Source organism: Hemiscyllium ocellatum, chromosome 6 (assembly GCF_020745735.1).
Source record: "Hemiscyllium ocellatum isolate sHemOce1 chromosome 6, sHemOce1.pat.X.cur, whole genome shotgun sequence".
Taxonomy (NCBI): Eukaryota; Metazoa; Chordata; class Chondrichthyes; order Orectolobiformes; family Hemiscylliidae; genus Hemiscyllium; species Hemiscyllium ocellatum.
In genome coordinates, this window is record NC_083406.1 from 99613526 (window position 1) to 99626240 (window position 12715).

The following is a 12715-nucleotide window of genomic DNA, read 5'->3' on the forward strand; positions in this document are numbered from 1 at the left end:
CACTCATTTTTGAACGCCTTTCATGTTCAGTGCAGCTTGGAGTGGAGTTGGGACCACAATTATATCGGCCATGGCCTTATTGAATGGAGGAGGCAGTTCTAGGGACTGAATGGCCATAAAACATAGGAGTGGAGGTAGGCCATTCAGCCCATCGAGTTTGCCTTGCCATTCAATGAGATGATGGCTGAAGATAATCCTCAATGCCATCAACTTACCCTTTCTGATTACAATCAATTCCCTTAATGATTTTTAAAACTTGTCGACAGGTTGTTCTGCTATAACACGCAGTTCGTTAACGTGAATTTGCTGTTACATATGAACTGTTTCCAAACCGCAAACTTCTAAAGCCTGTATTGGTTATAACATGGATCTGGCTGTACTAGTTTAAATGGTGCTGCTACGATGCGATTTTCTTAAAACACAGGATTGCACAAGAATGGAAGGACCGTGTTATAGCAGAACTGACAGTATGTCATCCTTGAATATACTAAATGGTATAGCCTCTACAGCCCGGTGCATGCAACAATTCTGCAGATTCACAACTCTCTGAGAGAAGAAATTCCTTCTCATCTCTCTCTTAAATGGACAGTCCTTTGTTCCGAGATTATACCCTCTGGTCTTTGACTGTTCCACAAGGGGAATCAACGTTTTTGCATCTAAACTGAGTGAAGAGTAGAATCCACTTTTACTCATACTGGTTTCACCAGAATCTACAATGGATGGCCTGTTCCTGCTCACAGGAGTTCTAGTGTACCAGTGAGTCCATGTGGTCACACACTGTTGTCAGTAGTGTTCGCAGTTGGCTAGCTTGGAACATAGCATGAACAAAATCTCATTGTTCCAAAGGCACAGTCAGAAAATTTCATGGAATGATATTGAAGTTACACCATAGAAAAAGGCTGTTCAGACCAACTATATCGGCATTGATGTCTCACCTGGCTTCCTGCTACTTTATCAACATTGCCTTCTATTCCTTACTTTCGCATGCATTTATTAAGCAAATGCCTCTATGTTATTTGTCTCAGCTGCTCTACACGGTAGTAGGTTCCACCATCTCACCAGTCTCTCAGCTGCAGCCAGGGCAGTCTAAGACAGTTCACCTTCTGGCACTGTTCGGAGCTTTACTTGGGCTGTTAGCAGAGGAGCAGAAATTCTGACATTCTGAATGAAAACAACAATGAACCACCCCAAAATGCCACTGTCACTATCATGGCACTGGGGTTCATTACTTCTATATTTCTGTAAGACAGCCTGTATCACCACCACATGATGGCAGACATTTTGAGCTGTTATCAGTGCTGCAAAGCCTCCCTTTGTAAGAGCCCAGCTGTGATATTCCTGAGGTAGCCTCAGTCTCCAGGCTGGAACAGACTCCTTTATCTTCAGTATAATACTAACATCTTCTTAACAATGGCTGGGAAATTCAAATGCAGAATATCTCAAATTGGATCTCAACTCTCCTCTTCAACTTTCCTACTGTCTGATTTAAGGGGTGTGTGGAGAGGGCCGAGAGATCATTCATTGAAATTTTTAATGAGGCCATGTAAGACTTTATCTGTGTTTCAAGCTTAATGTTGGCTGCCCCTGGATTTTCCAAGCCTCAGGAACCCTTGCAGCAACATGAGGCAGGAACTACTGCTTAAGCCAGATAAACAGATGATGCTTTTCCAGCACTGCTTGTGGGTCAAGGAGAACTTGGGATTCCTCCCAGGTCACTGAATTAATCTGTAATAAAAACAGAAAAAGCCAGAAATACTCGACAGATCAGCTAAGTCATCTCTCAATCAATGCAATCAAAACAGTGTCTAAACAGTTCTAAACTCCATTGAGTACAGACCGACAGTCTTTAACTGCTCCTTATAAGACAAGCCTTTCATTCTCAGGATCATTCTTGTAACCTCCACTGCAACCCCCTCCAAGGCTAGTACACCCTTCCTCTGTCGCCGGATCCTAGTTCAAGTGGAATGTTTCATTTCTTTAACCTCCCAGGAAACATCAGAATCAGTGGCAGAGATCATCCCAAATGAGAAGCAATCCTCATGCAGTACAAGTGAAGATAGGAATTCGTTGGTTTAACAATACTACAATTGCCAAGAATGAATGTAAATGTCCACAGGAAGCAACAGAATTAAGTCTACGCATTTCAGCACAGAGTCTTTGGCAGATAGGAATAGAAGCCTGCTCACAGTCATTGAAGATGTGGTGCATTCAACTTCATGGAAGCCACATCTAAGATGGGACAATCAACATCCACAGATTTAGGACACATTCAAAAAACAATTGCCTAGCTCAGAAATCCAGGATATTGCAAAAAAAAATCTCGACAGAGTAGTTATCCTCCATTAAAGTAAGTTCACGAGATTAAGGATCCTCTAGAGATTGTAACAATTGCTGTTTTTAGCAGGAAAGATGATGCTGCAAAGGAAATCCAAAAGGTCAAAGGTTCTGCAGGTTTAAAGGGACTTCTAGAGCTCACACTGCCAAGAGGAGAATCAAACTTAATCGTCTTCAACCAGAAACCCAACAAGCCGACAGATCTGGAAGGTTGGTGAACCCAACAGACTGGCTAACTTTGGGAAATCAGAGACTTGGCAGAAGATACATTTGTGGCAAAAATAATTATGTACATGAATGTGTAAATAATTTGAATGGGAAAATTGCTTAAGGGTAGATTTTGTCTAATAGTGCAATGGTCTGAAATGGCTAATAATGAGGAGTGCATTAAACTGTCCAATATGATGAGATGATGTAGACCTGAATGGGGAAGAATAGCTTTGGATCCCAAAGGAATAAGATCTAATCTCAGGATCTCCTTGGCCTTGTAACAATGGCTATCATATCAATGTAATTTGAACATAGTTGCTATCGTGCAATAAAGTACATCTTGTTTAAGGCCAGAACCTCATTTCATTAGACTATCAAGTGGTTTACCTTTACCACATGAAATTAAGTCGGGCATTACCAGGACAGAAGATAGTGGTAATAAACCTACCAGATATACCTTCCACAGATGAGCTTGGCTGAGGATCCATCATGCATTTTGAGTGAGGTGGGTGGTCAGGTCCAGGAAGGGGGTTCAGGAGGGAATCAGAATGTTAGGAGAATTGGGTGGGTATTCTGGGGGGGAGTTGGGTGCCACATGGGGCTGGGGGTAGGTGTTATTAATATAGTTACCCAAGAGTTACACTAGGATGTTTCTATCTGACATTTCCTGCATAACTTGACTTAATGGGAATGTAGAAGTTGAAGCACAAACAGAGCAGCCATGATCTTCCTGGGAGGAGGAGCAGGCTCCAGGACCTGAATGAATTTCTGCTCCTAGTGTGTATCTTTATATTTCAGGTAAGATGAAACTCTCTGAAGTCTCTTAAAGAGATTCCCAGGGAGTAGGGGAAGTACTCATTGGAAATTCCTACAGTGCATTGGGACTTTTGAGAGATCCCATAACGTATCTCTACCATACACTCATTCTCTAATGATCCAGAGACTGGAAAGCAGCTGACGCTTGACACAAAGCCACGATGCTGTTTTGCAAAACATTTACCCATATATTCATCTTTCACCCGCCCCTTTTCAGCATAGGCTAACCATTTGAGATCTATTGCATAGCTGTGTCTGCACCATTGCAATTATTTTTAATATGAATATATTTACTTAAAGATATTTGATGTTCCTCGTCTCATTACATTTGATTGAGTTCTGCCTATATTTGATATGCACGTTTAAAAATAATCCTGCAGAATTTTGTAAATACATGAATGGCCATAGTAAAAATAGCAAACAAAGGACTTGAATCCCGAAATGGAACCAGAAAATGCTAGAAATGCTTGGCAGGGTCTGGTGGTACACGTGGAGAGAGAAACAGTGTTAATTTTCAGGTCAACGACCTTGCATCTGAACTCATGCAGTGGCTTAATTTAGACCCAATAATCCTGGCTGAAATTTCAGTGCAGACCTGAGGAAGTTTCCACCTTTTGATTCGAAGGTTAACCAGAGACTCCACTGTCCTCTCAATATCTCTGCTACTTTGTGAGCAACAGAGGAGTTCTCCCTTGGTTTCCTGGCCAATATTTACCTTTTAACCCACGTCAGTAAAACACAGATTATCTGATTATGACCTCATGCTGTTTATGGGACCTTGATGTGTTCATAATGGCTACATTATAACAGTGACTAATCGATCACAGGAGCTTTATTGGCTATAAAGTTCTCTGGGGTGTCTTAAGGCTGTGAGTGATGCTCAGAAATGTAAATAAAAGCAAAATACTGCGGATTCGGGAGATCTGAAATAGAAACAGATCTGACAGCCAGTCTTAGCAGCAACAGTGGAGATAGAAACACGGTTTTGCATTCAATAAAATCCTTCTTTGGAACTAAGAGCTCAGAATTGTAAGTTTTTTTTAACCTTTTTGATCTTCATCAGTGATAAGAGGTTTATCTCCCTTCTTTCCAATGTTCTCCTCTCTTGTCCTGAATGCTATAGCACTTTCTAGCAATGGTTGACCAGTGCTAGCAGACTGAAGGACTTGATCAAGTTTTCAAGCATGAGACAGGATACAAAGTATAAGCTGGCTATTCAACTGTAGACAGCATCACAAACGAAACTACACCGGGGCTTTGCTTAATGTCCACAAGGCTACAGCTTTCAACGGAAGACACTGGAACTCAATTGGCATTTAGAAAACTGAGTGAATTTCACCTTATAAACAGAAAGTGCTAAGTTACAAATGCTTTTTAAATATTACTTTATTTATAAATAAAATTAAAAACTTTTAACTAGAAATAGACAGTGTTAGTGGTTCAGAAGCATTTTAAAAATTAATTCTTGTAATTCCAATTTAATCCATCCTTTGCCGTGACACAGTTGCTTAGTTCTTCAATATGTCCCTTTAGCAAGAAGCTATTTTTATTTTTTAATTCACTGCAGATCAAGCAATTGAATGATGCCCCAGAGACTCTCATGCTGATCTGCAAATTTGCTTGCCAGACATGTGTCAGACTGGTCACGTGTAACCAAGTAGAGATGTGTCATTAGGGAAAGTTAACAAAATGACCACACAAAGGAACTGGAATCTATTTAATCAAATGGCTCTGATCCAGCTCATGAACAGGGGTTTCTCAAACACAGAACAGCTTCTCTCCCTGTGTGCTGAAACAGGCAATGCAATTGAAGGACGGTTATTTTAATTTGTGTGTTCTTTTGTATTTTTGATTTCAGTTTCTTTTCTCACAGAGAAAACAGATGTGCAAGAATCATGGTGAAATCAATATGAACAGTAATACTTGACAAAAGTGTGTGACTTAATGATTTATTGGGGAAAAATCCAAATTTGATAAGTAGGATGAATAAGGTACATGGAATGTGACCTCTGATCACATAAACAAAGGAGCAAGGGAACAAATTAAATCATCGAGTTGAGGCTTACTCATGCATGGCCTAGATCAAGCCATCCTACGAAAAGATAGTATTAATACACCCTCTTACAACAACTGATCTCATTGATCTTAGATTAATGAGGGCTAGAATCAGTCAAAGATCCTTCTCTGGATTGCCATTTTGTGCAGTTCGGTGTATCATGTGTAACGGGTACAGGAAACAATCAAATGCTTAGTACAATGCATGAGGAAGGTGATGGCCTAGTGGTATTGTTGCTAGACTGTTGACCCAGGGAAAGTTCTGGGCACGCAGGTTTGGATTCTGCCATGACAGATGGTGAAATGTAAATTCAATAAGTAACTGGAATTAAGAGTCTAATGATGAATCGATTGTTGGGAAAAATCCCATTGGTTCACCAATGCCCTTTGGGGAAGGAAACTGTTATCCTTACCTGATCTGGTCCACATGTGACTCCAGACCCACAGCAATGTGGTTGACTCTTAACTGCCCTCTGAACAATTAGGGATGGGCAATAAATGCTATCTGGACAGCAATGCCCTCATCCTGTTAACAAATACAGATAAAAAGAGCCTTTCTACCTAGAGGAATAGAATATCAAGTTATACAGCTCATGATTCATCTCATCCAAAGCCCTTGCTAGAATACACCAGGATCACTATTGACATTGTTGGGCATACATTAGAGGAAGAATATATTCAACTTGCGGAGAGAAAGGCATAGATTCACCAGAATCATATCATGATTCCATGGGTTAAACAATGAGGAGCCAATTGCACAAGCAAACAATGCTTATATAGTCTAGAATTTATAAAGGGGGTTTAAATTTAAATTCTGTGACTGCTGTGTGGAGCAACTGGAAAGTTGCACTGGTAATTTGTCAGGAAAACTTCAAACAGGGACAAACTAAACAATAAGGAATAACGAGGAGCCTGATTAACTTCTTCCCTTTTAACACAAAACCAACTCATTGTAGAAATGTCTGTTTTTTCTACCAGGAACACCCAAGGGTTAAGGGTTAAAAAGCCAGGTTCAGCTCTCCAAGAGTGGACTAAAAGACCGAATGCTTTTTTATGTTCCAGCCTGTGTTCAAGCATTAGCATGCTATAAAGGTCACAGTTGAAGAACTAGTTCCTGCACTGCAGATAATGGCATTCTTCCACCCTAAGTGCTGCAAAACAGGTTGAGAAAAAGGAATCAGGATAGAGGAACTGCAATCAGACTACAAAATCATGAATCTCAAAAATCAATAGCCACATCAATGCTACTGAGTCCACCCAATAATAGCTAAAATGTAATCTTATTGGCTCTTCATGAACAGTTCAGAACTGATCCATTTAACATGGTTTTGCCTTCTGATGTTTTGCACTCACCTCTTATTCCTAAATTGTTTGTATGTGTGCGGCCTTGGTAGTTCTATTCCTGTCTAGTAATTAATAAAACCACTCTTTGTTAGTTAAAACAACAGCCTGGCCAAATTGGCTCCTCTAAAAACACAAGTTAACTTGGGTCTGGGAGCAACATACCCATAAAGGTAGGGATTCTTCATTAATTAACCTTGTTACGACCAACCAAGATAGAGGGTGAACAAAGAAGGGAAGCCGATTCATTCTTCCTCACTCAGGTCTTAATAGTTTGGGGTATCCCATCAGAAATGAATTGAAGAACCTCACCCAGGGTCTGCTTATAACAAGTATGCTTTCATCACAAAAGAACATCATTTGGCTGTTACTTCCATGTCAGCTCTCTGTTGGAACACTCAGCTTAGTCCCTCTTCCATATAACACTCTTCTATGTACAGTACAAAGGATGGGGAAATTCAACATAAATTATATTTATTAAATCTGACATAGATAGGCTCAGTGGTTAGCACTGCTGCCTCACAGCACCAGGGTCCCAGGTTCAATTCTAGCCTCGGGTGACTGTGTGGAGTTTGCACATTCTCCCCGTGTCTGCATGGGTTTCCTCCAGGTGCTCCGGTTTCCTCCCAGAGTCCAAAGATGTGCAGGTCAGGTGAATTGGCCATGCTAAATTGCCCATAGTGCTAAATGCATTAGTCAGAGGGAAATGGGTCTGGGTGGGTTACTCTTCAGAGGGTTGGTGTGGACTGGTTGAGCCGAAGGGTCAGTTTCCACACTGTAGGGAATCTAATCTAATCTAATCTAATTGAAGGCATCAAGTGACATGTGGAAAACATGGGGTACAAAGTTGGGTCACTGATTAGGCATGAGCTTATTGAAAAGTAGAACGGGCTTGAGGGAGTAAATAGCTAGATTAGAGTGGTGCTGGAAAAGCACAGCAGGTCAGGCAGCATCCGAGGAGCAGGAGAATTGACGTTTAGGACATAAGCCCTTCATCAGGAATGAAGGCAGGGAGCCTCCAGGGTGGAGAGATAAATGGGAGGGGGGTGAGGTTGGGGAGAAGGTAGCAAAGAGTACAATGGGTGGATGAGGTGGAGATGAAGGTGATAGGTCAGAGAGGAGGATGGACCGGATAGGTGGGAAGGAAGATTGGCAGGTAGGACAGGTCATGAGGATGGTGCTGAGCTGGAAGGTTAGAACTGGGGTAAGGTGGGGGCGAAAGGAGATGAGGAAACTGGTGAAGTACACTTGGATGCTGCCTGACCTGCTGTGCTTTTCCAGCAGCACTCTAATCTAGACTCTGATTTCCAGCATCTGCAGTCCTCACTTTTGTCTCGTTGAGGGAGTAAATAACCCACTCCTGTTCATTTGTCCTATGGGCTTCAGCTGAGGAAAGGTTACACTCAATTTGTGATGCTCCCAGAGGTGAAAAACCTGTTTGGGTCATACAGCCATGGAGTCATACAGCATGGAAACAGACCTTTCAGTCCAACCAGTCCATGCTGACCATAATCCCAAATTAAACTAGTCCCACCTGCCTGCACTTGGTCAATATCTCTCCAACATTTCCTGTTCATATACTTATCCAAATGTCTTTTAAACGCGAACTGTATCCACATCCAAAACTTCCTCCTGGATGTTCTTTCCACACAAAAACCCTCAATATCTTCTTTACATCTCTTTTCTCTCATTTTAAAAGTATGCAGGTTTTGTTATCCTCATCCTAAGGAAAAGACACCTGCCATTCATCTTATTTTTAAACCCCTCATAATGGGTATAAACCTCTATAGGGTCATCCCTTAACCTCCTACATTCCAGAGAAATATGCCTCAGCCTATCCAGCCTCTCCCTACAACTCAACCCCTCCATTCCCAGCAACATCCTGGTAAATCTTTCCTGAACCCTCTCCAGTTTAATAATATCCTTCTTATAGTAGGGTGATGAGAACTGGACACTGCACTTCAGAAGAGGCCTCACCAATGTCCTATTCAACTTCAACATGAGATCCCAACTCCTCTACTGGTGCATTATTATTATCAGTAGAACCATATCCCAGCAAAAACTGCTGATTGCAGAAGAGGGGAAAAATGAGAAAACTTGGAGAAGACGTATGCACAAAATATGTTCTTAATTTGCTCAACATTAAGTGTATTTTTCAACCCAATTTCATTCCTTCTACATGCCATATAAACAGCAATATTCATGAGGAGCGGAAAGTGTTTTGCAACTGAACCAGATTAGCATTTAATGCATATTTGTGCTGTTTATAATTTCCCACTTTTCACCCAGCTTATCTTCTTCCTGTTGTAATTTCAAATTATCTCTCCCAAGAAAGGAGTCTCATTCCATTCAAAGGCAGAATATTTTATATTTAATTTGTTGTTAATAGTTCTGCATCACAAGGAACTTGAAATTCCAAACAACCAAGAAAAAATCAAGGAAAATCATATCTTCATTTAAATATAAATTCATTTTGCAGTTTAAGGTAAGCAGTAATATTGAGATCATAGTGATTGCCACTGTCAATCTGAAGGCAATCAATTTGCTTAACTGTTCAGTTAAGAGGAATGTAATTCTGGCACAGAATCAATTTTTTTCTAATGAATATTTTACCCAACATTTTCTGCTCTTGGAAATATGTGAGAGCATGTTGAGGCATGGCTGATAGACTGACTGTGCAGAAGATCAGAGCAAGTTAAATTGGTTTGAAATGTTAGAGACCCACCACATGCGAATACTTTCATCCCATAGATAGATGTTGGAGTTGAGCAAGAATTATATAGTGTGTCCTGTGATCAGATAACATTTTCCATTCCCATTTTGATTTTGAATGCTGTTAAAAGATCATTTGTATCTTGCTAATTCGGTTACATTTCAATGTGATTATCTCCTCCTCACCAATCAAGTTTGTAAGCAGGAATATCAATGTGACACAGTTTCTCCTTCTGTTAGAAAAAGCTGTGGCACATAATTAAAATCTGTGTTGGAGTTAACTGATGTTAGGGCGTGGAGTCAGAAACAATGGTATGTGATTCTATGTTTCACTTTTCCTTACCATGAAGCCTGTGCGACACATAAAATCTCATTGTTTAGAAACTGCCTACCCTGTGGCTTGTGGGAGGTTGTTGTCACTTCTCATGTGTCTGGATGAGCCCATGAGAAGGAATTGTCCCTGTCTGCACAAGTGTGAGCTCTGTGGTTCAGAGCCTTTTCCAGAAATCAGTGAAGGTGATAGGTTCTTGGAAGAGTACAGAATGGCCAAGCCTATGACACCAAAGGTGTCTGAGATGTACAGGAGAGGAAGAAGAAGAGTGGAGGTGTACTACTTTTAAAGGATTCTTCTGTTAAGTGGATCAGTTAGGCTTTTCTGCATCTGTCAACATGACTGCAGTTTGGGATGTTGCCTCGCTGCTGCTAGGATCAGGGATGTCACAGAACAGCTGCAAAACATTCTTCTAGAGGACTGTGAAAAGCCAGAGGTCGCTGTTCACATTGGCACTACCAACACAGGTAGGAAAGGAGATGGGGTCTGACATTTGGAATTTAGGGAGGTAAGCAAATGGGGAGATACTAAATGAATATTTTGCATCAGCATTTACTGTGGAAAAGGATATGGAAGATATAGACTGTAGGGAATTTGTGGTGACATCTTGCAAAACGTCCAGATTACAGAGGAGGAAGTGCTGGATGTCTTGAAATGGTTAAAGGTGGATAAATCCCCAGGACCTGATCAGGTGTACCCGAGAACTCTGTGGGAAGCTAGAGAAGTGATGCTGGGCCTCTTGCTGAGATATTTATATCATTGTTAGTCACAGATGAGATGTCGGAAGACTGGAGGTTGACAAACGTAGTGCCACTGTTTAAGAAGGGCGGTAAAGACAAACCAGGGAACTATAGACTGGTGAGCCTGACGTCAGTGGTGGGCAAGTTGTTGGAGGGAATCCTGAGGGACAGGATGTATATGTATTTGGAAAGGCAAGGACTGATTAGGGATAGTCAACATGGCTTTGTGCGTGGGAAATCATGTCTCTCAATCTTGATTGAGTTTTTTGAAGAAGTAACAAAGAAGATTGATGAGGGCAGAGCAGTAGATGTGATCTATATGGACTTCAGTAAGGCATTCGACAAGGTTCCCCAGGGAGACTGATTAGCAAGGTTAGATCTCATGGAATACAGGGAAAACTAGCCATTTGGATACAGAACTGGCTCAAAGGTAGAAGACAGAGGGTGGTGTTGGAGGGTTGTTTTTCAGACTGGAGGTCTGTGACCAGTGGAGTACCACAAGGATCGGTGCTGGGTCCTCTACGTTTTGTCATTTATGTAAATTTACATAAATGATTTGGATGCGAGCATAAGAGGTACAGTTAGTAAGTTTGCAGATGACACCAAAATTGGAGGTGTAGTGGACAGCGAAGAGGGTTACCTCAGATTACAACAGGATCTGGACCAAATGGGCCAATGGGCTGAGAAGTGGCAGATGGAGTTTAATTCAGATAAATGCAAGGTGCTGCATTTTGGGAAAGCAAATCTTAGCAGGATTTATACACTTAATGGTAAGGTCTTAGGGAGTGTTGCTGAACAAAGAGACCTTGGAGTGCAGGTTCATAGCTCCTTGAAAGTGGAGTCGCAGGTAGATAGGACAGCGAAGAAGGCGTTTCCTTTTTTTAAATAATATATTTTTATTAAGAAAAAATAGATCTTTAAATATTACAACAAATACAAAACAATGCTATTCAAAACAGTACAAAAATAGTACAAAACTAAATCAAATAATAAAAAAAAATCCCCAACCCACCTTCCTATACGGATGTATAAACATATATAGAGAAGTATAAAATTTAGAAAAACCTAAACTAGTTATTTAACTAACTGAATAAATACCTAACAACAAACAAATAAATAGTAATAACTCAGCCCAGCCAAACAAAACACTCATACATTCACAGTTCCTCCTCCCTGAATATTGGACTCATGAAAAACAATTGTTATGGCTATATAAAAGCCCTTGCTAGTGTGGCAGATAAATCTGTGTCCAGGTATTTCAAAAAGGGTTGCCATGTCTTGTAAAAATTCTCAGTTTTGTGGTGTACCATATTTGTGAGAAAATCCAGGGGAATATGCTCCATAACAATCTTCCGCCAACCTGACAGGCCTGGGGGGGCTTTTCAGATATCCAACCTAGCAAGATATTCTTCCTTGCACAGAATGTAAGGATATTGAAAAGATTTTCCTTATGCGCGTCTGCAGGAAATACTTTTGGTAGGCCTAAAAGGAGCGAAATAGGGTCCTTCTCCACCCCTACACCTAAAGTCCTCTCCATTGCACCCACTACAGCGCTCCAATATGTTTGAAGCCTGTCACAAGACCAAAGACAATGGGTAAGAGTACCCGTACAGACCTTGCACTTGGGGCATGCTGAAGATACCCCTGGTTTAAATTTTGACCAACAGTCCGGGGTTAAGTGGACCCTGTGGAGAATCTTCAGCTGTAAAGCATGGGTCCTATTGCAAATTGATATCTTCCTTGCATTCTCCCAAATATCCTCCCATGCCTCTGAAGAAACTTCAACATCCAGCTCTCTTTCCCACATCTTGCAGAGTCGATTAGACTCATCTGAGGTGGCACCCCCCAATTGGTGATATAGAGTACTGACAAGAGAGTGTACTCTTAGCCCTTAGTACCCCTCTTTCTATGTCAGATTTGTAGGGATCAGTCAAAAGTGTGGTCCTTTTTTGAATAAAATCCCTAACTTGAAAAAAAACGAAAGAGGTCTCCATTAGGTAACTCGTACTTCCGTACTAACTGATCGAAGGATATCATTACATCTCCCTCAAATAAATCACCCATGCAAGATATACCCCTAGCTGCACAATGTTTAAATCCTGAATCTATCATACCTGGTTGAAAACTCAGCATACCCACTAAAGGTGTAAACAAAGATGTTTTGCCAATATTATCT